This window comes from Pseudophryne corroboree, unplaced genomic scaffold (genome assembly GCF_028390025.1).
Source record: "Pseudophryne corroboree isolate aPseCor3 unplaced genomic scaffold, aPseCor3.hap2 scaffold_121, whole genome shotgun sequence".
Taxonomy (NCBI): Eukaryota; Metazoa; Chordata; class Amphibia; order Anura; family Myobatrachidae; genus Pseudophryne; species Pseudophryne corroboree.
In genome coordinates, this window is record NW_026967835.1 from 1438398 (window position 1) to 1461325 (window position 22928).

Here is a 22928-nt window from a genome sequence, read left to right on the forward strand (position 1 = left end):
AGAAATTACAGTAAATGTTTGTTTCTTTTCAAACAGAACTTTCTTGACCATGCTACTTGCTTGAAAGATCTGGGAGCACATGGAATACAGTACAAACCATGCTTATAGCAAGGAGAAGCCAGGTGAGAAATCTGCTTTCTTTCAAATTGGGCGCTCACTTTGATCTGAATGAGGACTGCTGGCATGGCACTCAGGCGACAGGTGGAATCTTGGTCATGCTCTGGTTTCTCTTCAGAATGAACAAATCTTTCGCCTTTTATTAAAGATTTCCGTGGAGAGGAGCAAAACTGAGTTTTATCTCAATTTTTGCATGCCCCATATTATTGGGGTTTCTTTTATCAGTTTAAAGACAGAACGAGTGTGCTTTCTTGTTGGCTTTAATGTAAGTTTATTTGTATAACAATGATAGTAAATGTCTGTTTCTTTTCAAACAGAACTTTCTTGACCATGCTACTTGCTTGAAAGATCTGGGAGCACATGGAAAAGAGTACAAACCATGCTTATAGCAAGGGGAAGCCTGGTGAGAAATCTGCTTTCTTTCTTTCAAATTGGGTGCTCACTTTGAGCTGAATGAGGACTGCTGGCATGGCACTCAGGCGACAGGTGGAATCTTGGTCATGCTCTGGTTTCTCTTCAGAACGAACAAATCTTTCGCCTTTTACTAAAGATTTCCGTGGAGAGGAGCAAAACTGAGTTTTATCTCAAATTTTGCATGCCCCATCTTATTGGGGTTTTATTTTATCTGTTTAAAGATAGAACGAGTGTGCTTTAATGTAAGCTCATTTGCATAGAAATGACAGTAAATGTTTGTTTCTTTTCAAACAGAACTTTCTTGACTATACTAATTGCTTGAAAGATCTGGGAACACATGGAAAAGAGTACAAACCATGTTTATAGCTAGGGGAAGCCTGGTGAGAAATCTGCTTTCTTTCTTTCAAATTGGGTGCTCACTTTGAGCTCAATGAGAACTGCTGGCATGGCACTCAGGCGACAGGTGGAATCTTGGTCATGCTCTGGTTTCTCTTCAGAACTAACAAATATTTCGCCTTTTATTAAAGATTTCCGTGGAGAGGAGCAAAACTGAGTTTTATCTCAATTTTTGCATGCCCCATATTATTGGGGTTTCTTTTATCAGTTTAAAGACAGAACGAGTGTGCTTTCTTGTTAGCTTTAATGTAAGTTGCCATAGATGCAGTGAAACACATGTGTAGGGCACGGCGTGTCCGCGTGTATTTGACTCATGTGAAATGTTATAAAACAAAAATATATGATTATGATGTTAGCTGTTAGTCTCCACTAATAGGGAATAGAAGCTGAGCTATAAGAAAGGAATACACTAGATATGATGTCACTTAGCAATTACAATGTCTAAAGTGCATACAGATAGCTACTAATAACTCTTGATAAGAAAGTATATCAGTGTGGGTATATTTATATGATGGGATATTGGGACTAGTGAATATATATCACTCCTGCTGTCCAGATTGGCAATAACCAGACAATTATGATAAGAGTAGAGATGTCACATGGGCTGCTATAGATATTAATTTAATGCTGTATGTGTCATTTGTTACAAATGGATACATTTTCTATGAGTCAGCCTAGCAGCTGCATGTTCTAACAGAACACTATCCTCACACAGAATCTGCTAACCTTGAGATAACTAAATGACAGTGTGTAACAGTCTCTTTACTATAAAACTGTTACAAAGTAATATATATATTTGAAGTCAGTCTAGCAGCTGTGTGTTCCAGCAGTTTATAAGACAAAGAAAATCTCCTATTGTGGAATCTAGACACATGGGACTCCTGGCCTGTGTCATACTATTTCTATGTAATACCAGTAACATGTATATAACTGTTACATAATTGTTACAAATGGATAAATCTTTGAGTCAGCCTAGCAGCTGCATGTCCTAACAGGACACCATAAATCCTTTACAGTGTAACAAATTGATTGGTAACACTTAAAGGCTGGAGAGCAGTTATATGCCTTACTAGCATACTCAATATACCACATTATTACACCAGTTACCACGATTATTGACAGCGCATTTGATATATTATATTACCCTCACACTGAGTCTGTTTACCTTTAGATAACTAAGTGACCGAATATGTAACAGTTTCTCTATCATAAGACTGTTACAAAGTGAGATAGATATATTTGGAAGTCAGTCAAACAGCTGTGTGTTTCAGCGGTTTATAAGAAAATTCCTCATTGTGGAATCTGGACCACTAAGGGTTATTATATATATAGCACATGGAATTGCCACATCTCCCTATATGATAATTTCATTACACTGTAACATAATAAGAATTAACTCTTTAACAGTGTAAATAGAGAGTAATGAATCTCTGACACATGGAATATATTATTTCTTAGATGAATTGGATAAACCATTATGACAGACACTTTGCTTCTTAATAAGAATTGAGGTGGCTATACCTCTAAGGAAAGCATTATTGCCTACGCCTAGATCAGATTAAATAAGATCTGGCTGAATATATGAAGGAAGGTTGCTATTTATATGAGAATTGGAATTGCTATATTCCTTAAGGCAACCCCACCGATTGATATATGTTGTCAATTAAGTATATCTGAACGGCTATATCTGGACCAGATTTAATAAGATCTGGCTGATTATATGAAGGAGGGCTGCTATTTATATTGGAATTGCCATATTCCTTAAGGCAACCGCACCTGTTGGTATATCTCGCCAATTAACTATATCTAAACAGCTAAATTAAAGCTATTCATCATTTTTTTAGTTTGGATATTAATAAATATGATCTTTCCATGATCCATAGAGATTTCCCTATCAAGTGATTCCTTATCCGATATAGAAAGCTATCCCCCTGTGGTATTGAATTTAGGAATATAGTCTTAGGGGACACAGAGAAATAAGTGATCCCCATCTACCTAAGCACCCCACAAATTGGAGGTTAGCTTACCGGTTATACTCAATCACCCCCACAAATTCGCCAATGGGGATGGCTTCCCGGGAGGTAACCCCTATTGAGTGAAGGGAGTATATAGGATACGACCCAGTGGTACCTGACGACATAGATACTAACAGCTATTTAATAACATTACGCTAGAAAGTGATTATTAGCAACATATATATCTATATAAACAACCCCGCCAGGGTTGTGCCTTCAAAAATAATCACACACGGACACGCTTTTTAAACCTTTTTTTCACATCTCTTTATTCTTCTTATGCACATGTATGTTAGTTCTGTGATTTTAACATTTATGTTTCACTGCAGTTTGGGATAATAATATTAATATTTATCCAATTTTAATACATACTTAATAAAGGTTATATTTTATGATTCATTCATTCTGTCCAGTGCGTCAACAGTGCAGATTTCTTCTTGTTTTTTCTCCCAAATTCTATAACAATGACAGTAAATGTTGTTTCTTTTCAAACAGAACTTTCTTGACCATGCTACTTGCTTGAAAGATCTGGGAGCACATGGAAAACAGTACAAACCATGCAGTATCACAAGAGCCTTTATTTGATCTTTCATGAAGATAGAGCAGAATTGAGGACACGTCAACAATTTCTGCCGAAGGTGGTTCATCTTTCCACATGGTGCCTTTGGCCACTGACACCTTCGTTGAGTCAAAGTCTCTGGCTGTGGTCAGAACTTTGAAAATTTATGTCACCAGAACGGTTCAGATTAGGAAAACAGAGGCTCTGTTTGTCCTGTATGCTCCCAACAGGATTGGGTGTCCTGCTTCCATGTAGACCATTATGCGCTGGATCTGTGGTAAGATTCAGCATGCTCATTCCATGGCAGGATTGCCATTACTGAATTAGGTGAAGACCCATTCTACTAGAAAGGTGGGTTCATCCTGGGCAGCTGGTCGGGGAGTCTCGGCATTGCAACTTTGCCGAGCAGCTATTTAGTAAACACTTTTGCTAAGTTTTACAAGTTTGATACCTTGGCTGATGATAACCTCAAGTTGGGTCATTCGGTGCTGCAGAGTCGTACGCACTCTCCCACCCGTTCAAGAGCTTTGGTATAACCCCATGGTTCTTAATGTGACCCCAGCATCCTCTAGGTCGTATGAGAAAATAGGATTTTAATACCTACTGGTAAATCCTTTTCTCTTAGTCCGTAGAGGATGCTGGGCACCCGTCCCAGTCCATACTGTGTCTGCAGTTATTACTTGTGGTTATACACATGTTATGTTATGGTTCTGGTCAGCTTTTTGCTGCAATTGTTCATGCCGTTGGCTTGTGTTCTGTTGAATGCCACGTTCTGCGGCATGCTTAAGGTGTGAGCTGGTAAGATGCTCACCTTAGTTTAACAATAAATCCTTTCCTCGAAATGTCCGTCTCCCTGGGCACAGTTCCTATAACTGGAGTCTGGAGGAGGGGCATAGAGGGAGGAGCCAGTTCACACCCTTTGAAAGTCTTAAAGTGCCCATGTCTCTTGCGGATCCCGTCTATACCCCATGGTTCTTAATGTGACCCCAGCATCCTCTACGGACTAAGAGAAAAGGATGCCCTTGCGCACTATCCTGACTTCTCCTCCCGTCTGCTTACTTTGTGCCTTCCAACGCACAATGCGAACTACAGGTGGTGCTGCAGGGCCCACACCCTTTTACTTGCCTTACAGAACAGCTCTGGAGCTGTTACAGTGCCCAGCTGCTGCAAGAAATCAGCTTGAATGCTTCAGGGGATGGGGCATGGCCAACATGAGCCCCACACCAAAGGAGGGTGGGGGTGTTTAATGCGAACTAGGGGTCATCCAAGCACCGCAAAAGGCCGCCATGCCCTGCATGCCCCTTTTCTCTTTTCATATGCAGATGAGGGTTCCAGCCAACTTTGGCCCACATCTTGGATGACATCACCGTATGCAAATCCGTCTTCTGCAGACCTTCCCCCAGGAATGCTTGTACTAGTTGTTGCATATGGTTTGATATTTGATGGTGCTTCAATATTAGGCAGCCTTCCACCCTCCCATGTTCATCTGAACAGATGTGGTCTCCCTGCAGTTGGTGTCCCCAGACGAGAGTTCCCTTGTGCGTCCTCAGTTGAATCTCCTTAACTTGACGGGGGAGGGGCTGCCCGAGCAGCCACCCTCCCCAGCCCTATCCCAACTCATACTTATTTTGCATATGAGATATCTTGATCATGAAGATTGTTCTCACAGGGTGAGGTTCATCCATTATATTTTAAAATAGGAAGGTACAAATTACATATTTGAATTGCATCTATGTGCTGGATTCAAATGTCCCCCCCCCCCCCTTCCTTTCTCAATTGTGCCCGTCAGCAGCTATTCTAAGGTTGCTGCCAATGGGTGTGACACATTAATTTCTTCTGTGGGGTACACTGGACTCCACAAGGATTCACATTGGGGTGTAGAGTAGGATCTTGATCTGAGGCACCAACCGGCTCAAAGCTTTTGACTGTTCCCAAGATGCTCAGCGCATCCTCCTCTATAACCCCGCTTCCATGAACAGGGAGCTCAGTTTGTAGTTGGTGCCTTCAGTAGCAGGCCACTTAACAGGGGCCTGCCTCAGGCAGCCTATTCTTAGCTATTAATTTTGACAAGAAAAGAAGAACTTGTTTTATGAGAATCTACAAGGGCTGCAGCAGGCTAGGTCTAATAGACATCTTTACTGCAGCTTCATCACTCCCAGCGGCGCTGTATACTCCCGTGCCCTGGTTGCTGGGTCACTGCAGCGGAGGCTCCAGTTTCTTCCTAAGGTCAGTCACACACACACCGCCCTTCCGGATCACGAGGCCGCTGATGAAGGGGAGCGTGGCCGTAGGGGGTGGACCGTGTGCGCACTGGCGTGGACACTGATTACTGGGCAGCCGCTCCACTAGCCACCAGGTACAGTTAAGGAGCACAGGTCTGGGAGTTTTACTCCTATATTAACCCAATTTTGTACTGCCCGCAGCGCATTGTGATAGGTAATAGGGCCTGATTCAGGTTGGAATGCAATCACAATAAGCGATCCAACTGCAAAATTTGCTAACAGCATACGCATGTGCCTGCATTTTCTGCGGCACCCCGCAGAGAATGCGATCGCCTCTGCCTGTCAATCGGGGCGGGGGGGGGAGAGGGGGGTCAGCAACACTCCATTTCCAAGTCAGGGATGGAGCGGTGCGGGGGCAAGGCTTCAAAATGGGGTCTGCAACGGAGGAGACACAGGGGGCGTGGTCACAGCGGCTGTATGACATCACATTCAGCCGCTGTGATCACAAAAATGGTGGCGGCTTCCTGCGCGCACATACAGTCTGCACCAGCAGGAGGCTACACCATTTTTTATGATCACGCTGAACTGCAGTGCGACTGCAATTACAGCATGGTCAAGAATGGAGGCGTCATGCTGGGTGGCCATGCCCTGTCACTGTGCAGGAGCCAGCACCGCACACACACTAGTCCCCGGGTGCAGCCCCCAACCCCCGGGACACCCGGAGCAACAAAATGTAGATTCAGGCCACCAGGCCACGCCCCTACCTATGAAACCATGCCTCCTTTTTACCATTGCACTGCTTATCTGCGCGCACTGCATTACAATCTCCCTCGCCACCTCTCTGGGTGTCACCAGTGATAGTGACACCTCTGCCATGCTTGTAGCAGCTGGTCCTAAGATCTACGCCTCAAGCCCTGAGTGTTTGCCCTTGTGACTTGTTGATCATCATAGCGAAGCAGATGCTTACAGAAAACTGCAGGGGCTTAGATTGAAAATAAAAAAATTGATGGGTATAAGGTAGAGAGGAGCGGGTTCGGTTCTCCGAGAACCGAATTCCCGACGAACTCCACGTGGTTTACACTGGTCCGAGGCAGGCTCGGTTGTTCCCGCCTGACTCGGAAAACCTGAACAAGGGAAAATGTCATCATCCCGCTGTCGGATTCTCGCGAGATTCGGATTCCATATAAAGAGCTGCGCGTTGCCGCCATTTTTACTCGTGCATTGAAGAGAGAGCGGAGAGGACGTGGCTATGTTCTCTCAGTGGAAATCTCAATATCAGTGCTCAGTATCAGTGGTTACTTATTGCTGCTCAGTAATACTAGTAGTGTGTCTCTCCTGCTCAGTGTCAGTTCTCAGTAGTATCCTCATCAGTGCTCAGTATCACTGCTCATTGTCTTGTGCTGCATTGTGGTGCTCAGCATACTACAGTACATTACTAATAGTCCAGTGCTGCATCTTGCTGCTCAGTGTCAGTTCTAGTATCCTCATCAGTGCTCACTATCACTGCTCATTACATTGTGGTGTTCTGTATACTACAGTAACATAGTAATATAGTAACATATAGTAACATAGTTTTTGAGGTTGAATAGAGGCAAATTGCCCATCGTGTTCAACCTGTTTTAAGTTGTGATGATTCTACATACTTGCTGAATAATGTTTTATGACTAGTTAGCTACTATAACTCATGTTACCCCCGGATTAACCATGTTGATATTTTAAGTATTATAACCTTGGATAGCTTTTTCATTCATAAATGTATCCATTCCTTTTTTAAATCCAATTACAGAGTCCGCCATTACCACCTTCCCTGGCAGGGAATTCCACATCCTGATTGCCCTAACAGTGAAGATCATAGTATCTCACCTGGCAGGTAAGTAGGAGTTGGGCTAGAGCTGTGGAGGATTGCTGCTCGGGCACCCCCTGTCAAGTGAAGGAGATCCAACTGAGGCAGCACAAGGGAACTCTCGAAAGAAGAACAAGGCTAGAGGAAGATCTGAGACAAAGAAATCTGACTTTTACCAGAGCTGACCAGAGGAAAGCACAAACGCAGTCCCCCACTACTACAAATAATGCAGTCGAGTTTCCCACATTTGGGGAAATCACAGGGGTCAGCATACCCAGAGTGCAATGAATGAACCTCACCCTGGGAGAACAATCTTCATGACCATGGTATCTCCTATGCAAAATAAGTATGATTTGGGATAGGGCTGGGGAGGGCCGCTGCTCAGGCACATCTCTGTCAAGTAAAGGAGATTCAACTGAGGCAACACAAGGGAACTCTCATCTGGGGACAACAACTGCAGGGAGAACACATATTTTCAGATGAACATGGGAGGGCAGAAGGCTGCCTAATACTGAAGCACCCCCAAACAACAAATCAAATGCAACTACTAGTGCAAGCATTCCTGGGGGAAGGCCTGCAGCAGATGGATTTGCATATGGTGATGTCATCCAAGCAGTGGGTCAAAGTTGGCTTCAACCCTCGTCTGCATATGAAAATAAAAAAGGGGTGTGCAGGGCATGGCGGCCTTTTGCGGCGCTTGGATGACCCCTAGTTCGCATTAAACACCTCCACCTTCCTTCGGTGTGGGGCTCATGTTGGCTATGCCCCAGCCCCTGAAGCATTCAAGCTGATTTCTTGCAGCAGCTGGGCACTGTAACAGCTCCAGAGCTGCTCTGTAAAGCAAGTAAAAGGGTGTGGGCCCTGCAGCACTACCTGTAGTTTGCATTGTGCGTTGGAAGGCACAAAGTAAGCAGACGGGAGAAGTCAGGATAGTGCACAAGGGCATAGAAGGGAGCGGCTCAAGAAAAGAGAAGTGGAAACAGACAGCAAACTAGGCTGGAGAGAGACCTGAGACAAAGAGATCTGAATTATACGAGAGCCGACCAGAGGAAACACAAATTATGTAATCAAGTGTCCCACATTTGGGGAAATCGTAGGAGCAGCACACCCAGAGTGCATTGGGTGAGCCTTGCCCTGGGAGAAGCACCTTCCTGATCATAGTATCTCACCTGGCAGGTAAGTAGGAGTTGGGCTAGAGCTGGGGAGGGTCGCTGTTCGGGCACCCCCCTGTCAAGTGAAGGAGATCCAACTGAGGCAGCACAAGGAAACTCTCGAAAAAAGAACAAGGCTAGAGGAAGATCTGAGACAAAGAAATCTGACTTTTACCAGAGCTGACCAGAGGAAAGCACAAACACAGTCCCCCACTACCACAAATAATGCAGTCGAGTTTCCCACATTTGGGGAAATCACAGGAGTCAGCATACCCAGAATGCAATGAATGAACTTCACCCTGGGAGAACAATCTTCATGACAATTGTATCTCCTATGCAAAATAAGTATGATTTGGGATAGGGCTGGGGAGGGCCGCTGCTCAGGCACATCTCTGTCAAGTAAAGGAGATTCAACTGAGGCAACACAAGGGAACTCTCATCTGGGGACAACAACTGCAGGGAGAACACATATTTTCAGATGAACATGGGAGAGCAGAAGGCTGCCTAATACTGAAGCACCCCCAAACAACAAACCAAATGCAACAACTAGTACAAGCATTCCTGGGAAAAGGTCTGCAGAAGACGGATTTGCATACGGTGATGTCATCCAAGCAGTGGGCCAAAGTTGGCTGGAACCCTCATCTGCATATGAAAAGAGAAAAGGGGTATGCAGGGCATGGCGGCCTTTTGCGGCGCTTGGATGACCCTTAGTTAGCATTAAACACCTCCACCCTCCGTCGGTGTGGGGCTCATGTTGGCTATGCCCCAGCCCCTGAAGCATTCAAGCTGATTTCTTGCAGCAGCTGGGCACTGTAACAGCTCCAGAGCTGCTCTGTAAGGCAAGTAAAAGGGTGTTGGCCCTGCAGCACTACCTGTAGTTTGCATTGTGCGTTGGAAGGCACAAAGTAAGCAGACAGGTGAAGTCAGGAGAGTGCACAAGGGCATAGAAGGCAGCGGCTCAAGAAAAGAGAAGTGGAAACAGACAGCAAACTAGGCTGGAGAGAGACCTGAGACAAAGAGATCTGAATTATACGAGAGCCGACCAGGGGAAACACAAATTATGCAGTCAAGTTTCCCACATTTGGGGAAATCACAGGAGCAGCACACCCAGAGTGCAATGGGTGAGCCTTGCCCTGGGAGAAGCACCTTCATGATCATAGTATCTCACCTGGCAGGTATGTAGGAGTTGGGCTAGAGCTGGGGAGGGTCGCTGCTCGGGTACCCCCCTGTCAAGTGAAGGAGATCAAACTGAGGCAGCACAATGGAACTCTCGAAAGAAGAACAAGGCTAGAGGAAGATCTGAGACAAAGAAATCTGACTTTTACCAGAGCTGACCAGAGGAAAACACAAACACAGTCCCCCACTACCACAAATAATGCAGTTGAGTTTCCCACATTTGGGGAAATCACAGGGGTCAGCATACCCAGAATGCAATGAATGAACCTCACCCTGGGAGAACAATCTTTATGACCATGGTATCTCCTATGCAAAATAAGTATGATTTGGGATAGGGCTGGGGAGGGCCGCTGCTCAGGCACATCTCTGTCAAGTAAAGGAGATTCAACTGAGGCAGCACAAGGGAACTCTCATCTGGGGACAACAACTGCAGGGAGAACACATATTTTCAGATGAACATGGGAGAGCAGAAGGCTGCCTAATAATGAAGCACCCCCAAACAACAAACCAAATGCAACAACTAGTGCAAGCATTCCTGGGGGAAGGCCTGCAGCAGATAGATTTGCATATGGTGATGTCATCCAAGCAGTGGGTCAAAGTTGGCTTCAAGCCTCGTCTGCATATGAAAAGAGAAAAGGGGCGTGCAGGGCATGGTGGCCTTTTGCGGCACTTGGCTGACCCCTAGTTTGCATTAAACACCTCCACCCTCCTTCGGTGTGGGGCTCATGTTGGCTATGCCCCAGCCCCTGAAGCATTCAAGCTGATTTCTTGCAGCAGCTGGGCACTGTAACAGCTCCAGAGCTGCTCTGTAAGGCAAGTAAAAGGGTGTGGGCCCTGCAGCAATACCTGTAGTTCGCATTGTGCGTTGGAAGGCACAAAGTAAGCAGAAAGGAGGAGAAGTCAGGATAGTGCGCAAGGGCATAGAAGGGAGCGGCTCAAGAAAAGAGAAGTGGAAACAGACAGCAAACTAGGCTGGAGAGAGACCTGAGACAAAGATATCTGAATTATACGAGACCTGACCAGGGGAAACACAAATTATGCAGTCAAGTTTCCCACATTTGGGGAAATCGCAGGAGCAGCACACCCAGAGTGCAATGGGTGAGCCTTGCCCTTGGAGAAGCACCTTCATGATCATAGTATCTCACCTGGCAGGTAAGTAGGAGTTGGGCTAGAGCTGGGGAGGGTCGCTGCTCGGGCACCCCCCTGTCAAGTGAAGGAGATCCAACTGAGGCAGCACAAAGGAACTCTCGAAAGAAGAACAAGGCTAGAGGAAGATCTGAGACAAAGAAATCTGACTTTAACCAGAGCTGACCAGAGGAAAGCACAAACACAGTCCACCACTACCACAAATAATGCAGTCGAGTTTCCCACATTTGGGGAAATCACAGGGTTCAGCATACCCAGAGTGCAATGAATGAACCGCACCCTGGGAGAACAATCTTCATAACAATGGTATCTCCTATGCAAAATAAGTATGATTTGGGATATGGCTGCGGAGGGCCGCTGCTCAGGCACATCTCTGTCAAGTAAAGGAGATTCAACTGAGGCAGCACAAGGGAACTCTCATCTGGGGACAACAACTGCAGGGAGAACACATATTTTCAGATGAACATGGGAGGGCAGAAGGCTGCCTAATACTGAAGCACCCCCAAACAACAAACCAAATGCAACAACTAGTGCAAGCATTCCTGGGGGAAGGCCTGCAGCAGATAGATTTGCATATGGTGATGTCATCCAAGCAGTGGGTCAAAGTTGGCTTCAACCCTCGTCTGCATATGAAAAGAGAAAAGGGGCGTGCAGGGCATGGTGGCCTTTTGCAGCACTTGGCTGACCCCTAGTTTGCATTAAACACCTCCACCCTCCTTCGGTGTGGGGCTCATGTTGGCTATGCCCCAGCCCCTGAAGCATTCAAGCTGATTTCTTGCAGCAGCTGGGCACTGTAACAGCTCGAGAGCTGCTCTGTAAGGCAAGTAAAAGGGTGTGGGCCCTGCAGCACTACCTGTAGTTCGCATTGTGCGTTGGAAGGCACAAAGTAAGCAGAAAGGAGGAGAAGTCAGGATAGTGCGCAAGGGCATAGAAGGGAGCGGCTCAAGAAAAGAGAAGTGGAAACAGACAGCAAACTAGGCAGGAGAGAGACCTGAGACAAAGAGATCTGAATTATACGAGACCTGACCAGGGGAAACACAAATTATGCAGTCAAGTTTCCCACATTTGGGGAAATCGCAGGGGCAGCACACCCAGAGTGCAATGGGTGAGCCTTGCCCTGGGAGAAGCACCTTCATGATCATAGTATCTCACCTGGCAGGTAAGTAGGAGTTGGGCTAGAGCTGGGGAGGGTCGCTGCTCGGGCACCCCCCTGTCAAGTGAAGGAGATCCAACTGAGGCAGCACAAGGAAACTCTCGAAAGAAGAACAAGGCTAGAGGAAGATCTGAAACAAAGAAATCTGACTTTTACCAGAGATCAGAGGAAAACACAAACACAGTCCCCCACTGCCAACAAATAAAGCTGTCACGTTTCCCACATTTGGGGAAATCACAGGGGTCAGCATACCCAGAATGCAATGAATGAACCTCACCCTGGGAGAGTAATCTTCATGACCATGGTATCTCCTATGCAAAATAAGTATGATTTGGGATAGGGCTGGGGAGGGCCGCTGCTCATGCACATCTCTGTCAAGTAAAGGAGATTCAACTGAGGCAGCACAAGGGAACTCTCATCTGGGGACAACAACTGCAGGGAGAACACATATTTTCAGATGAACATGGGAGGGCAGAAGGCTGCCTAATACTGAAGCACCCCCAAACAACAAACCAAATGCAACAACTAGTGCAAGCATTCCTGGGGGAAGTTCTGCAGAAGACGGATTTGCATACGGTGATGTCATCCAAGCAGTGGGTCAAAGTTGGCTTCAACCCTCATCTGCATATGAAAAGAGAAAAGGGGCGTGCAGGGCATGGCGGCCTTTTGCGGTGCTTGGATGACCCCTAGTTCGCATTAAACACCCCACCCTCCTTTGGTGTGGGGCTCATGTTGGCCATGCCCCATCCCCTGAAGCATTCAAGCTGATTTATTGCAGCAGCTGGGCACTGTAACAGCTCCAGAGCAGCTCTGAACGGCAAGTAAAAGGGTGTGGGCCCTGCAGCACTACCTGTAGTTTGCATTGTGCATTGGAAGGCACAAAGTAAGCAGACGGGAGAAGTCAGGATAGTGCGCAAGGGCATAGAAGGGAGCGGCTCAAGAAAAGAGAAGTTGAAACAGACAGCAAACTAGGCTGGAGAGAGACCTGAGACAAAGAGATCTGAATTATACGAGAGCCGACCAGGGGAAACACAAATTATGCAGTCAAGTTTCACACATTTGGGGAAATCGCAGGAGCAGCACACCCAGAGTGCAATGGGTGAGCCTTGCCCTGGGAGAAGCACCTACATGATCATAGTATCTCACCTGCCAGGTAAGTAGAAGTTGGGCTAGAGCTGGGGAGGGTCGCTGCTCGGGTACCCCCCTGTCAAGTGAAGGAGATCCAACTGAGGCAGCACAAGGGAACTCTCGAAAGAAGAACAAGGCTAAAGGAAGATCTGAGACAAAGAAATCTGACTTTTACCAGAGCTGACCAGAGGAAAGCACAAACACAGTCCCCCACTACCACAAATAAAGCAGTCGAGTTTCCCACATTTGGGGAAATCACAGGGGTCAGCATACCCAGAATGCAATGAATGAACCTCACCGTGGGAGAACAATCTTCATGACCATGGTATCTCCTATGCAAAATAAGTATGATTTGGGATAGGGCTGGGGAGGGCCGCTGCTCAGGCACATCTCTGTCAAGTAAAGGAGATTCAACTGAGGCAGCACAAGGGAACTCTCATCTGGGGACAACAACTGCAGGGAGAACACATATTTTCAGATGAACATGGGAGGGCAGAAGGCTGCCTAATACTGAAGCACCCCCAAACAACAAACCAAATGCATCAACTAGTGCAAGCATTCCTGGGGGAAGGCCTGCAGCAGATGGATTTGCATACGGTGATGTCATCCAAGCAGTGGGTCAAAGTTGGCTTCAACCCTCGTCTGCATATGAAAAGAGAAAAGGGGCGTGCAGGGCATGGCGGCCTTTTGCGGCGCTTGGATGACCCCTAGTTCGCATTAAACACCTCCACCCTCCTTCGGTGTGGGGCTCATGTTGGCTATGCCCCAGCCCCTGAAGCATTCAAGCTGATTTCTTGCAGCAGCTGGGCACTGTAACAGCTCCAGAGCTGCTCTGTACGGCAAGTAAAAGGGTGTGGGCCCTGCAGCACTACCTGTAGTTTGCATTGTGCATTGGAAGGCACAAAGTAAGCAGACAGGAGGAGAAGTCAGGATAGTGCACAAGGGTATAAAAGGGAGGGGCTCATGAAAAAAGAAGTGGAAACAGACAGCAAACTAGGCTGGAGAGAGACCTGAGACAAAGAGATCTGAATTATACGAGAGCCGACCAGGGGAAACACAAATTATGCAGTCAAGCTTCCCACATTTGGGGAAATCGCAGGGGCACCACACCCAGAGTGCAATGGGTGAGCCTTGCCCTGGGAGAAGATCCTTCATGATCATAGTATCTCACCTGGCAAGTAAGTAGGAGTTGGGCTAGAGCTGGGGAGGGTCGCTGCTCGGGCACCCCCCTGTCAAGTTAAAGAGATCCAACTGAGGCAGCACAAGGGAACTCTCGAAAGAAGAACAAGGCTAGAGGAAGATCTGAGACAAAGAAATCTGACTTTTACCAGAGCTGTCCAGAGGAAAGCACAAACACAGTCCCCCACTACCACAAATAATGCAGTCGAGTTTCCCACATTTGGGGAAATCACAGGGGTCAGCATACCCAGAATGCAATGAATGAACCTCACCCTGGGAGAACAATCTTCATGACCATGGTATCGCCTATGCAAAATAAGTATGATTTGGGATAGGGTTGGGGAGGGCCGCTGCTCAGGCACATCTCTGTCAAGTAAAGGAGATTCAACTGAGGCAGCACAAGGGAACTCTCATCTGGGGACAACAACTGCAGGGAGAACACATATTTTCAGATAAACATGGGAGGGCAGAAGGCTGCCTAATACTGAAGCACCCCCAAACAACAAACCAAATGCAACAACTAGTACAAGCATTCCTGGGGGAAGGCCTGCAGCAGATGGATTTGCATATAGTGATGTCATCCAAGCAGTGGGTCAAAGTTGGCTTCAACCCTCGTCTGCATATGAAAAGAGAAAAGGGGCGTGCAGGGCATGGCGGCCTTTTGCGGCGCTTGGATGACCCCTAGTTCGCATTAAACACCTCCACCCTCCTTCGGTGTGGGGCTCATGTTGGCTATGCCCCAGCCCCTGAAGCATTCAAGCTGATTTCTTGCAGCAGCTGGGCACTGTAACAGCTCCAGAGCTGCTCTGAACGGCAAGTAAAAGGGTGTGGGCCCTGCAGCACTACCTGTAGTTTGCATTATGCATTGGAAGGCACAAAGTAAGCAGACGGGAGAAGTCAGGATAGTGCGCAAGGGCATAGAAGGGAGCGGCTCAAGAAAAGAGAAGTTGAAACAGACAGCAAACTAGGCTGGAGAGAGACCTGAGACAAAGAGATCTGAATTATACGAGAGCCGACCAGGGGAAACACAAATTATGCAGTCAAGTTTCCCACATTTGGGGAAATCGCAGGAGCAGCACACCCAGAGTGCAATGGGTGAGCCTTGCCCTGGGAGAAGCACCTACATGATCATAGTATCTCACCTGCCAGGTAAGTAGAAGTTGGGCTAGAGCTGGGGAGGGTCGCTGCTCGGGTACCCCCCTGTCAAGTGAAGGAGATTCAACTGAGGCAGCACAAGGGAACTCTCGAAAGAAGAACAAGGCTAGAGGAAGATCTGAGACAAATAAATCTGACTTTTACCAGAGCTGACCAGAGGAAAGCACAAACACAGTCCCCCACTACCACAAATAATGCAGTCGAGTTTCCCACATTTGGGGAAATCACAGGGGTCAGCATACCCAGAATGCAATGAATGAACCTCACCCTGGGAGAACAATCTTCATGACCATGGTATCTCCTATGCAAAATAAGTATGATTTGGGATAGGGCTGGGGAGGGCCGCTGCTCAGGCACATCTCTGTCAAGTAAAGGAGATTCAACTGAGGCAGCACAAGGGAACTCTCATCTGGGGACAACAACTGCAGGGAGAACACATATTTTCAGATGAACATGGGAGGGCAGAAGGCTGCCTAATAATGAAGCACCCCCAAACAACAAACCAAATGCAACAACTAGTGCAAGCATTCCTGGGGGAAGGCCTGCAGCAGATGGATTTGCATACGGTGATGTCATCCAAGCAGTGGGTCAAAGTTGGCTTCAACCCTCGTCTGCATATGAAAAGAGAAAAGGGGCGTGCAGGGCATAGCGGCCTTTTGCGGCGCTTGGATGACCCCTAGTTCGCATTAAACACCTCCACCCTCCTTCGGTGTGGGGCTCATGTTGGCTATGCCCCAGCCCCTGAAGCATTCAAGCTGATTTCTTGCAGCAGCTGGGCACTGTAACAGCTCCAGAGCTGCTCTGTACGGCAAGTAAAAGGGTGTGGGCCCTGCAGCACTACCTGTAGTTTGCATTGTGCATTGGAAGGCACAAAATAAGCAGACAAGAGGAGAAGTCAGGATAGTGCACAAGGGTATAAAAGGGAGGGGCTCATGAAAAAAGAAGTGGAAACAGACAGCAAACTAGGCTGGAGAGAGACCTGAGACAAAGAGATCTGAATTATACGAGAGCCGACCAGGGGAAACACAAATTATGCAGTCAAGCTTCCCACATTTGGGGAAATCGCAGGGGCACCACACCCAGAGTGCAATGGGTGAGCCTTGCCCTGGGAGAAGCACCTTCATGATCATAGTATCTCACCTGGCAGGTAAGTAGGAGTTGGGCTAGAGCTGGGGAGGGTCGCTACTCGGGCACCCCCCTGTCAAGTGAAAGAGATCCAACTTAGGCAGCACAAGGGAACTCTCGAAAGAAGAACAAGGCTAGAGGAAGATCTGAGACAAATAAATCTGACTTTTACCAGAGCTGACTAGAGGAAAGCACAAACACAGTCCCCCACTACCACAAATAATGCAGTCGAGTTTCCCACATTTGGGGAAATCACAGGGGTCAGCATACCCAGAATGCAATGAATGAACCTCACCCTGGGAGAACAATCTTCATGACCATGGTATCGCCTATGCAAAATAAGTATGATTTGGGATAGGGCTGGGGAGGGCCGCTGCTCAGGCACATCTCTGTCAAGTAAAGGAGATTCAGCTGAGGCAGCACAAGGGAACTCTCATCTGGGGACAACAACTGCAGGGAGAACACATATTTTCAGATAAAAATCTTGGTCATGCTCTGGTTTCTCTTCAGAACGAACAAATCTTTCGCCTCTTACTAAAGATTTCCGTGGAGAGGAGCAAAACCGAGTTTTATCTCAATTTTTGCATGCCCCATCTTTTTGGGGTTTCTTTTACCGGTTTAAAGATAGAATGAGTGTGCTTTAATGTAAGCTCATTTGCATAGAAATGACAGTAAATGTTTATTTATGTTCAAACAGAACTTTCTTGACCATGCTACTTGCTTTAAAGATCTGGGAGCACATGGAATACAGTACAAACCATGCTTATAGCAAGGAGAAGCCAGGTGAGAAATCTGCTTTCTTTCAAATTGGGCGCTCACTTTGATCTGAATGAGGACTGCTGGCACAGCACTCAGGCGACAGGTGGAATCTTGGTTATGCTCTGGTTTCTCTTCAGAATGAACAAATCTTTCGCCTTTTATTAAAGATTATCCGTGGAGAGGAGCAAAACTGAGTTTTATCTCAATTTTTGCATGCCCCATATTATTGGGGTTTCTTTTATCAGTTTAAAGACAGAACGAGTGTGCTTTCTTGTTAGCTTTAATGTAAGTTTATTTGCATAACAATGACAATAAATGTCTGTTTCTTTTCAAGCAGAACTTTCTTGACCATACTAATTGCTTGAAAGATCTGGGAGCACATGGAAAAGAGTACAAACCATGTTTATAGCAAGGGGAAGCCTGGTGAGAAATCTGCTTTCTTTCTTTCAAATTGGGTGCTCACTTTGAGCTGAATGAGGACTGCTGGCATGGCACTCAGGCGACAGGTGGAATCTTGGTCATGCTCTGGTTTCTCTTCAGAACGAACAAATCTTTCGCCTTTTACTAAAGATTTCCGTGGAGAGGAGCAAAACTGAGTTTTATCTCAATTTTTGCATGCCCCATATCATACCTCCCAACTGTCCCGATTTTCGCGGGACAGTCCCGTTTTTTGGGGACTGTCCCGCTGTCCCACCTGCGGGCCGCAGTGTCCCGCGGTGGGGAGGACAGTTGGGAGGCTCTGTCTGTCGCTGCCCTGCTTAGCAGAGCAGCGGTGAATAGTCGCTGTGCGCACAGCGTCTATTCACTGAAGTCAGAGGGAGAGGTGGCATGCCAGCGGCTCACAGAGCGCTGGGCATGCCCCCTCAGTGCCGAAAACGGGGGCGTGACTCGCGATCGCGGGTCCTCCCGCGAAGCCATGCCCCTTTTTACTTAGGCCACGCCCTTTTTGGGAGCGCGTGCGACTTCGCCGCGCGTGTGTCCCTCTTTGCGAGCCGACAAAGTTGGGAGGTATGCCCATATTATTGGGGTTTCTTTTATCAGTTTAAAGACAGAACGAGTGTGCTTTCTGGTTAGCTTTAATGTAAGTTTATTTGCATAACAATGACAGTAAATGTTTGTTTCTTTTCAAACAGAACTTTCTTGACCATGCTACTTGCTTGAAAGATCTGGGAGCACATGGAAAACAGTACAAACCATGCAGTATCACAAGAGCCTTTATTTGATCTTTCATGAAGATAGAGCAGAATTGAGGACACGTCAACAATTTCTGCCGAAGGTGGTTCATCTTTCCACATGGTGCCTTTGGCCACTGACACCTTCGTTGAGTCAAAGTCTCTGGCTGTGGTCAGAACTTTGAAAATTTATGTCACCAGAACGGTTCAGATTAGGAAAACAGAGGCTCTGTTTGTCCTGTATGCTCCCAACAGGATTGGGTGTCCTGCTTCCATGTAGACCATTATGCGCTGGATCTGTGGTAAGATTCAGCATGCTCATTCCATGGCAGGATTGCCGTTACTGAATTAGGTGAAGACCCATTCTACTAGAAAGGTGGGTTCATCCTGGGCAGCTGGTCGGGGAGTCTCGGCATTGCAACTTTGCCGAGCAGCTATTTAGTAAACACTTTTGCTAAGTTTTACAAGTTTGATACCTTGGCCGATGATAACTTCAAGTTGGGTCATTCGGTGCTGCAGAGTCGTACGCACTCTTCCACCCGTTCAAGAGCTTTGGTATAACCCCATGGTTCTTAATGTGACCCCAGCATCCTCTAGGTCGTATGAGAAAATAGGATTTTAATACCTACCGGTAAATCCTTTTCTCTTAGTCTGTAGAGGATGCTGGGCACCCGTCCCAGTCCATACTGTGTCTGCAGTTATTACTTGTGGTTATACACATGTTGTGTTATGGTTCTGGTCAGCTTTTTGCTGCAATTGTTCATGCCGTTGGCTTGTGTTCTGTTGAATGCCACGTTCTGCGGCATGCTTAAGGTGTGAGCTGGTAAGATGCTCACCTTAGTTTAACAATAAATCCTTTCCTCGAAATGTCCGTCTCCATGGGCACAGTTCCTATAACTGGAGTCTGGAGGAGGGGCATAGAGGGAGGAGCCAGTTCACACCCTTTGATAGTCTTAAAGTGCCCATGTCTCTTGCGGATCCCGTCTATACCCCATGGTTCTTAATGTGACCCCAGCATCCTCTACGGACTAAGAGAAAAGGATGCCCTTGCGCACTATCCTGACTTCTCCTCCCGTCTGCTTACTTTGTGCCTTCCAACGCACAATGCAAACTACAGGTGGTGCTGCAGGGCCCACACCCTTTTACTTGCCTTACAGAACAGCTCTGGAGCTGTTACAGTGCCCAGCTGCTGCAAGAAATCAGCTTGAATGCTTCAGGGGATGGGGCATGGCCAACATGAGCCCCACACCAAAGGAGGGTGGGGGTGTTTAATGAGAACTAGGGGTCATCCAAGCACTGCAAAAGGCCGCCATGCCCTGCACGCCCCTTTTCTCTTTTCATATGCAGATGAGGGTTCCAGCCAACTTTGGCCCACTGCTTGAATAACATCACTGTATGCAAATCCGTCTGCTGCAGACCTTCCCCCAGGAAGGCTTGTACTAGATGTTGCATATGGTTTGATATTTGATGGTGCTTCAGTATTAGGCAGCCTTCCGCCCTCCCATGTTCATCTGAAAAGATGTGGTCTCCCTGCAGTTGTTGTCCCCAGACGAGAGTTCCCTTGTGCTTCCTCAGTTGAATCTCCTTAACTTGACGGGGGAGGGGCTGCCCGAGCAGCCACCCTCCCCAGCCCTATCCCAACTCATACTTATTTTGCATATGAGATCTCTTGATCATGAAGATTGTTATCACAGGGTGAGGTTCATCCATTATATTTTAAAATAGGAAGGTACAAATTACATATTTGAATTGCATTTATGTGCTGGATTCAAATGTCCCCCCCCCCCCCCCTTCCTTTCTCAATTGTGCCCGTCAGCAGCTATTCTAAGGTTGCTGCCAATGGGTGTGACACATTAATTTCTTCTGTGGGGTACACTGGACTCCACAAGGATTCACATTGGGGTGTAGAGTAGGATCTTGATCTGAGGCACCAACCGGCTCAAAGCTTTTGACTGTTCCCAAGATGCTCAGTGCATTCTCCTCTATAACCCCGCTTCCATGAACAGGGAGCTCAGTTTGTAGTTGGTGCCTTCAGTAGCAGGCCACTTAACAGGGGCCTGCCTCAGGCAGCCTATTCTTAGCTATAAATTTTGACAAGAAAAGAAGAACTTGTTTTATGAGAATCTACAAGGGCTGCAGCAGGCTAGGTCTAATAGACATCTTTACTGCAGCTTCATCACTCCCAGCGGCGCTGTATACTCCCGTGCCCTGGTTGCTGGGTCACTGCAGCGGAGGGTCCGGTTTCATCCTAAGGTCAGTCACACACACACCACCCTTCCGGATCACGAGGCCGCTGATGAAGGGGAGCGTGGCCGTAGGGGGTGGACCGTGTGCGCACTGGCGTGGACACTGATTACTGGGCAGCCGCTCCACTAGCCACCAGGTACAGTTAAGGAGCACAGGTCTGGGGGTTTTTCTCCTATATTAACCCAATTTTGTACTGCCCGCAGCGCATTGTGATAGGTAATAGGGCCTGATTCAGGTTGGATTGCAATCACAATAAGCGATCCAACTGCAAAAATTGCTAAGAGCATACGCATGTGCCTGCATTTTCTGCGGCACCCCGCAGAGAATGCGATCGCCTCTGCCTGTCAATCGGGGCGGGGGGGGGATAGGTGGGTCAGCAACACTCCATTTCCAAGTCAGGGATGGAGCGGTGCGGGGGCAAGGCTTCAAAATGGGGTCTGCAACGGAGGAGACACAGGGGGCGTGGTCACAGCGGCTGTATGACATCACATTTAGCCGCTGTGATCACAAAAATGGTGGCGGCTTCCTGCGCGCACATACAGTCTGCACCAGCAGGAGGCTACACCATTTTTTATGATCACGCTGAACTGCAGTGCGACTGCAATTACAGCATGGTCAAGAAGGGAGGCGTCATGCTGGGTGGCCATGCCCTTTCACTGTGCAGGAGCCAGCACTGCTCACACACTAGTCCCCGGGTGCAGCCCCCAACCCCCGGGACACCCGGAGCAACAAAATGTAGATTCAGGCCACCAGGCCACGCCCCTACCTATGAAACCATGCCTCCTTTTTACCATTGCGCTGCTTATCTGCGCGCACTGCATTACAATCTCCCTCGCCACCTCTCTGGGTGTCACCAGTGATAGTGACACCTCTGCCATGCTTGTAGCAGCTGGTCCTAAGATCTACGCCTCAAGCCCTGAGTGTTTGCCCTTGTGACTTGTTGATCATCATAGCGAAGCAGATGCTTACAGAAAACTGCAGGGGCTTAGATTGAAAATAAAAAAATTGATGGGTATAAGGTAGAGAGGAGCGGGTTCGGTTCTCCGAGAACCGAATTCCCCACGAACTCCACGTTGTTTACACTGGTCCGAGGCAGGCTCGGTTGTTCCCGCCTGACTCGGAAAACCTGAACAAGGGAAAATGTCATCATCCCGCTGTCGGATTCTCGCGAGATTCGGATTCCATATAAAGAGCTGCTTGTTGCCGCCATTTTTACTCGTGCTTTGAAGAGAGAGCGGAACGGACGTGGCTATGTTCTCTCAGTGGAAATCTCAATATCAGTGCTCAGTATCAGTGGTTACTTATTGCTGCTCAGTAATACTAGTAGTGTGTCTCTCCTGCTCAGTGTCAGTTCTCAGTAGTATCCTCATCAGTGCTCAGTATCACTGCTCATTGTCTTGTGCTGCATTGTGGTGCTCAGCATACTACAGTACATTACTAATAGTCCAGTGCTGCATCTTGCTGCTCAGTGTCAGTTCTAGTATCCTCATCAGTGCTCACTATCACTGTTCATTGCATTTTGGTTTTCTGTATACTACAGTAACATAGTAATATAGTAACATATAGTAACATAGTTTTTGAGGTTGAATAGAGGCAAATTGCCCATCGTGTTCAACCTGTTTTAAGTTGTGATGATTCTACATACTTGCTGAATAATGTTTTATGACTAGTTAGCTACTATAACTCATGTTACCCCCGGATTAACCATGTTGATATTTTAAGTATTATAACCTTAGATAGCTTTTTAATTCAGAAATGTATCCATTCCTTTTTTAAATCCAATTACAGAGTCCGCCATTACCACCTTCCCTGGCAGGGAATTCCACATCCTGATTGCCCTAACAGTGAAGATCATAGTATCTCACCTGGCAGGTAAGTAGGAGTTGGGCTAGAGCTGTGGAGGATTGCTGCTCGGGCACCCCCTGTCAAGTGAAGGAGATCCAACTGAGGCAGCACAAGGGAACTCTCGAA

General features: G+C 47.2%; 23 non-coding genes across 23 annotated transcripts; 6 read left to right on the forward strand and 17 right to left on the reverse strand.

The window, feature by feature from the left end:
• Positions 1-215: 215 nt before the first annotated feature.
• Positions 216-331, forward strand: LOC134992034 (U5 spliceosomal RNA). Its single transcript, XR_010196229.1, has one exon. It is a non-coding gene; the product is annotated as a U5 spliceosomal RNA (small nuclear RNA).
• A 286-nt stretch (positions 332-617) lies between these two features.
• Positions 618-733, forward strand: LOC134992002 (U5 spliceosomal RNA). Its single transcript, XR_010196200.1, has one exon. It is a non-coding gene; the product is annotated as a U5 spliceosomal RNA (small nuclear RNA).
• A 275-nt stretch (positions 734-1008) lies between these two features.
• On the forward strand, positions 1009-1124 carry LOC134992060 (U5 spliceosomal RNA). Its single transcript, XR_010196254.1, has one exon. It is a non-coding gene; the product is annotated as a U5 spliceosomal RNA (small nuclear RNA).
• A 6628-nt stretch (positions 1125-7752) lies between these two features.
• On the reverse strand, positions 7753-7916 carry LOC134992108 (U1 spliceosomal RNA). Its single transcript, XR_010196300.1, has one exon. It is a non-coding gene; the product is annotated as a U1 spliceosomal RNA (small nuclear RNA).
• Positions 7917-8587: 671 nt separating this feature from the next.
• On the reverse strand, positions 8588-8750 carry LOC134991933 (U1 spliceosomal RNA). Its single transcript, XR_010196145.1, has one exon. It is a non-coding gene; the product is annotated as a U1 spliceosomal RNA (small nuclear RNA).
• Positions 8751-8902: 152 nt separating this feature from the next.
• On the reverse strand, positions 8903-9066 carry LOC134992112 (U1 spliceosomal RNA). Its single transcript, XR_010196304.1, has one exon. It is a non-coding gene; the product is annotated as a U1 spliceosomal RNA (small nuclear RNA).
• A 671-nt stretch (positions 9067-9737) lies between these two features.
• Positions 9738-9900, reverse strand: LOC134992588 (U1 spliceosomal RNA). Its single transcript, XR_010196730.1, has one exon. It is a non-coding gene; the product is annotated as a U1 spliceosomal RNA (small nuclear RNA).
• Positions 9901-10052: 152 nt separating this feature from the next.
• LOC134992134 (U1 spliceosomal RNA) lies at positions 10053-10216 on the reverse strand. The gene has a single exon (XR_010196323.1). It is a non-coding gene; the product is annotated as a U1 spliceosomal RNA (small nuclear RNA).
• A 674-nt stretch (positions 10217-10890) lies between these two features.
• On the reverse strand, positions 10891-11053 carry LOC134992528 (U1 spliceosomal RNA). The gene has a single exon (XR_010196685.1). It is a non-coding gene; the product is annotated as a U1 spliceosomal RNA (small nuclear RNA).
• Positions 11054-11205: 152 nt separating this feature from the next.
• Positions 11206-11369, reverse strand: LOC134992269 (U1 spliceosomal RNA). The gene has a single exon (XR_010196452.1). It is a non-coding gene; the product is annotated as a U1 spliceosomal RNA (small nuclear RNA).
• Positions 11370-12043: 674 nt separating this feature from the next.
• Positions 12044-12206, reverse strand: LOC134992410 (U1 spliceosomal RNA). Its single transcript, XR_010196583.1, has one exon. It is a non-coding gene; the product is annotated as a U1 spliceosomal RNA (small nuclear RNA).
• A 149-nt stretch (positions 12207-12355) lies between these two features.
• Positions 12356-12520, reverse strand: LOC134991902 (U1 spliceosomal RNA). Its single transcript, XR_010196122.1, has one exon. It is a non-coding gene; the product is annotated as a U1 spliceosomal RNA (small nuclear RNA).
• A 670-nt stretch (positions 12521-13190) lies between these two features.
• Positions 13191-13353, reverse strand: LOC134992441 (U1 spliceosomal RNA). Its single transcript, XR_010196612.1, has one exon. It is a non-coding gene; the product is annotated as a U1 spliceosomal RNA (small nuclear RNA).
• Positions 13354-13505: 152 nt separating this feature from the next.
• LOC134992244 (U1 spliceosomal RNA) lies at positions 13506-13669 on the reverse strand. The gene has a single exon (XR_010196428.1). It is a non-coding gene; the product is annotated as a U1 spliceosomal RNA (small nuclear RNA).
• A 674-nt stretch (positions 13670-14343) lies between these two features.
• LOC134991946 (U1 spliceosomal RNA) lies at positions 14344-14506 on the reverse strand. The gene has a single exon (XR_010196153.1). It is a non-coding gene; the product is annotated as a U1 spliceosomal RNA (small nuclear RNA).
• Positions 14507-14658: 152 nt separating this feature from the next.
• LOC134992184 (U1 spliceosomal RNA) lies at positions 14659-14822 on the reverse strand. The gene has a single exon (XR_010196371.1). It is a non-coding gene; the product is annotated as a U1 spliceosomal RNA (small nuclear RNA).
• A 671-nt stretch (positions 14823-15493) lies between these two features.
• LOC134992350 (U1 spliceosomal RNA) lies at positions 15494-15656 on the reverse strand. Its single transcript, XR_010196526.1, has one exon. It is a non-coding gene; the product is annotated as a U1 spliceosomal RNA (small nuclear RNA).
• Positions 15657-15808: 152 nt separating this feature from the next.
• Positions 15809-15972, reverse strand: LOC134992450 (U1 spliceosomal RNA). The gene has a single exon (XR_010196616.1). It is a non-coding gene; the product is annotated as a U1 spliceosomal RNA (small nuclear RNA).
• A 674-nt stretch (positions 15973-16646) lies between these two features.
• LOC134991887 (U1 spliceosomal RNA) lies at positions 16647-16809 on the reverse strand. Its single transcript, XR_010196108.1, has one exon. It is a non-coding gene; the product is annotated as a U1 spliceosomal RNA (small nuclear RNA).
• Positions 16810-16961: 152 nt separating this feature from the next.
• On the reverse strand, positions 16962-17125 carry LOC134992161 (U1 spliceosomal RNA). The gene has a single exon (XR_010196349.1). It is a non-coding gene; the product is annotated as a U1 spliceosomal RNA (small nuclear RNA).
• Positions 17126-17269: 144 nt separating this feature from the next.
• Positions 17270-17385, forward strand: LOC134992020 (U5 spliceosomal RNA). The gene has a single exon (XR_010196217.1). It is a non-coding gene; the product is annotated as a U5 spliceosomal RNA (small nuclear RNA).
• Positions 17386-17655: 270 nt separating this feature from the next.
• Positions 17656-17772, forward strand: LOC134992080 (U5 spliceosomal RNA). Its single transcript, XR_010196274.1, has one exon. It is a non-coding gene; the product is annotated as a U5 spliceosomal RNA (small nuclear RNA).
• Positions 17773-18058: 286 nt separating this feature from the next.
• LOC134992071 (U5 spliceosomal RNA) lies at positions 18059-18171 on the forward strand. The gene has a single exon (XR_010196265.1). It is a non-coding gene; the product is annotated as a U5 spliceosomal RNA (small nuclear RNA).
• Positions 18172-22928: the final 4757 nt, after the last annotated feature.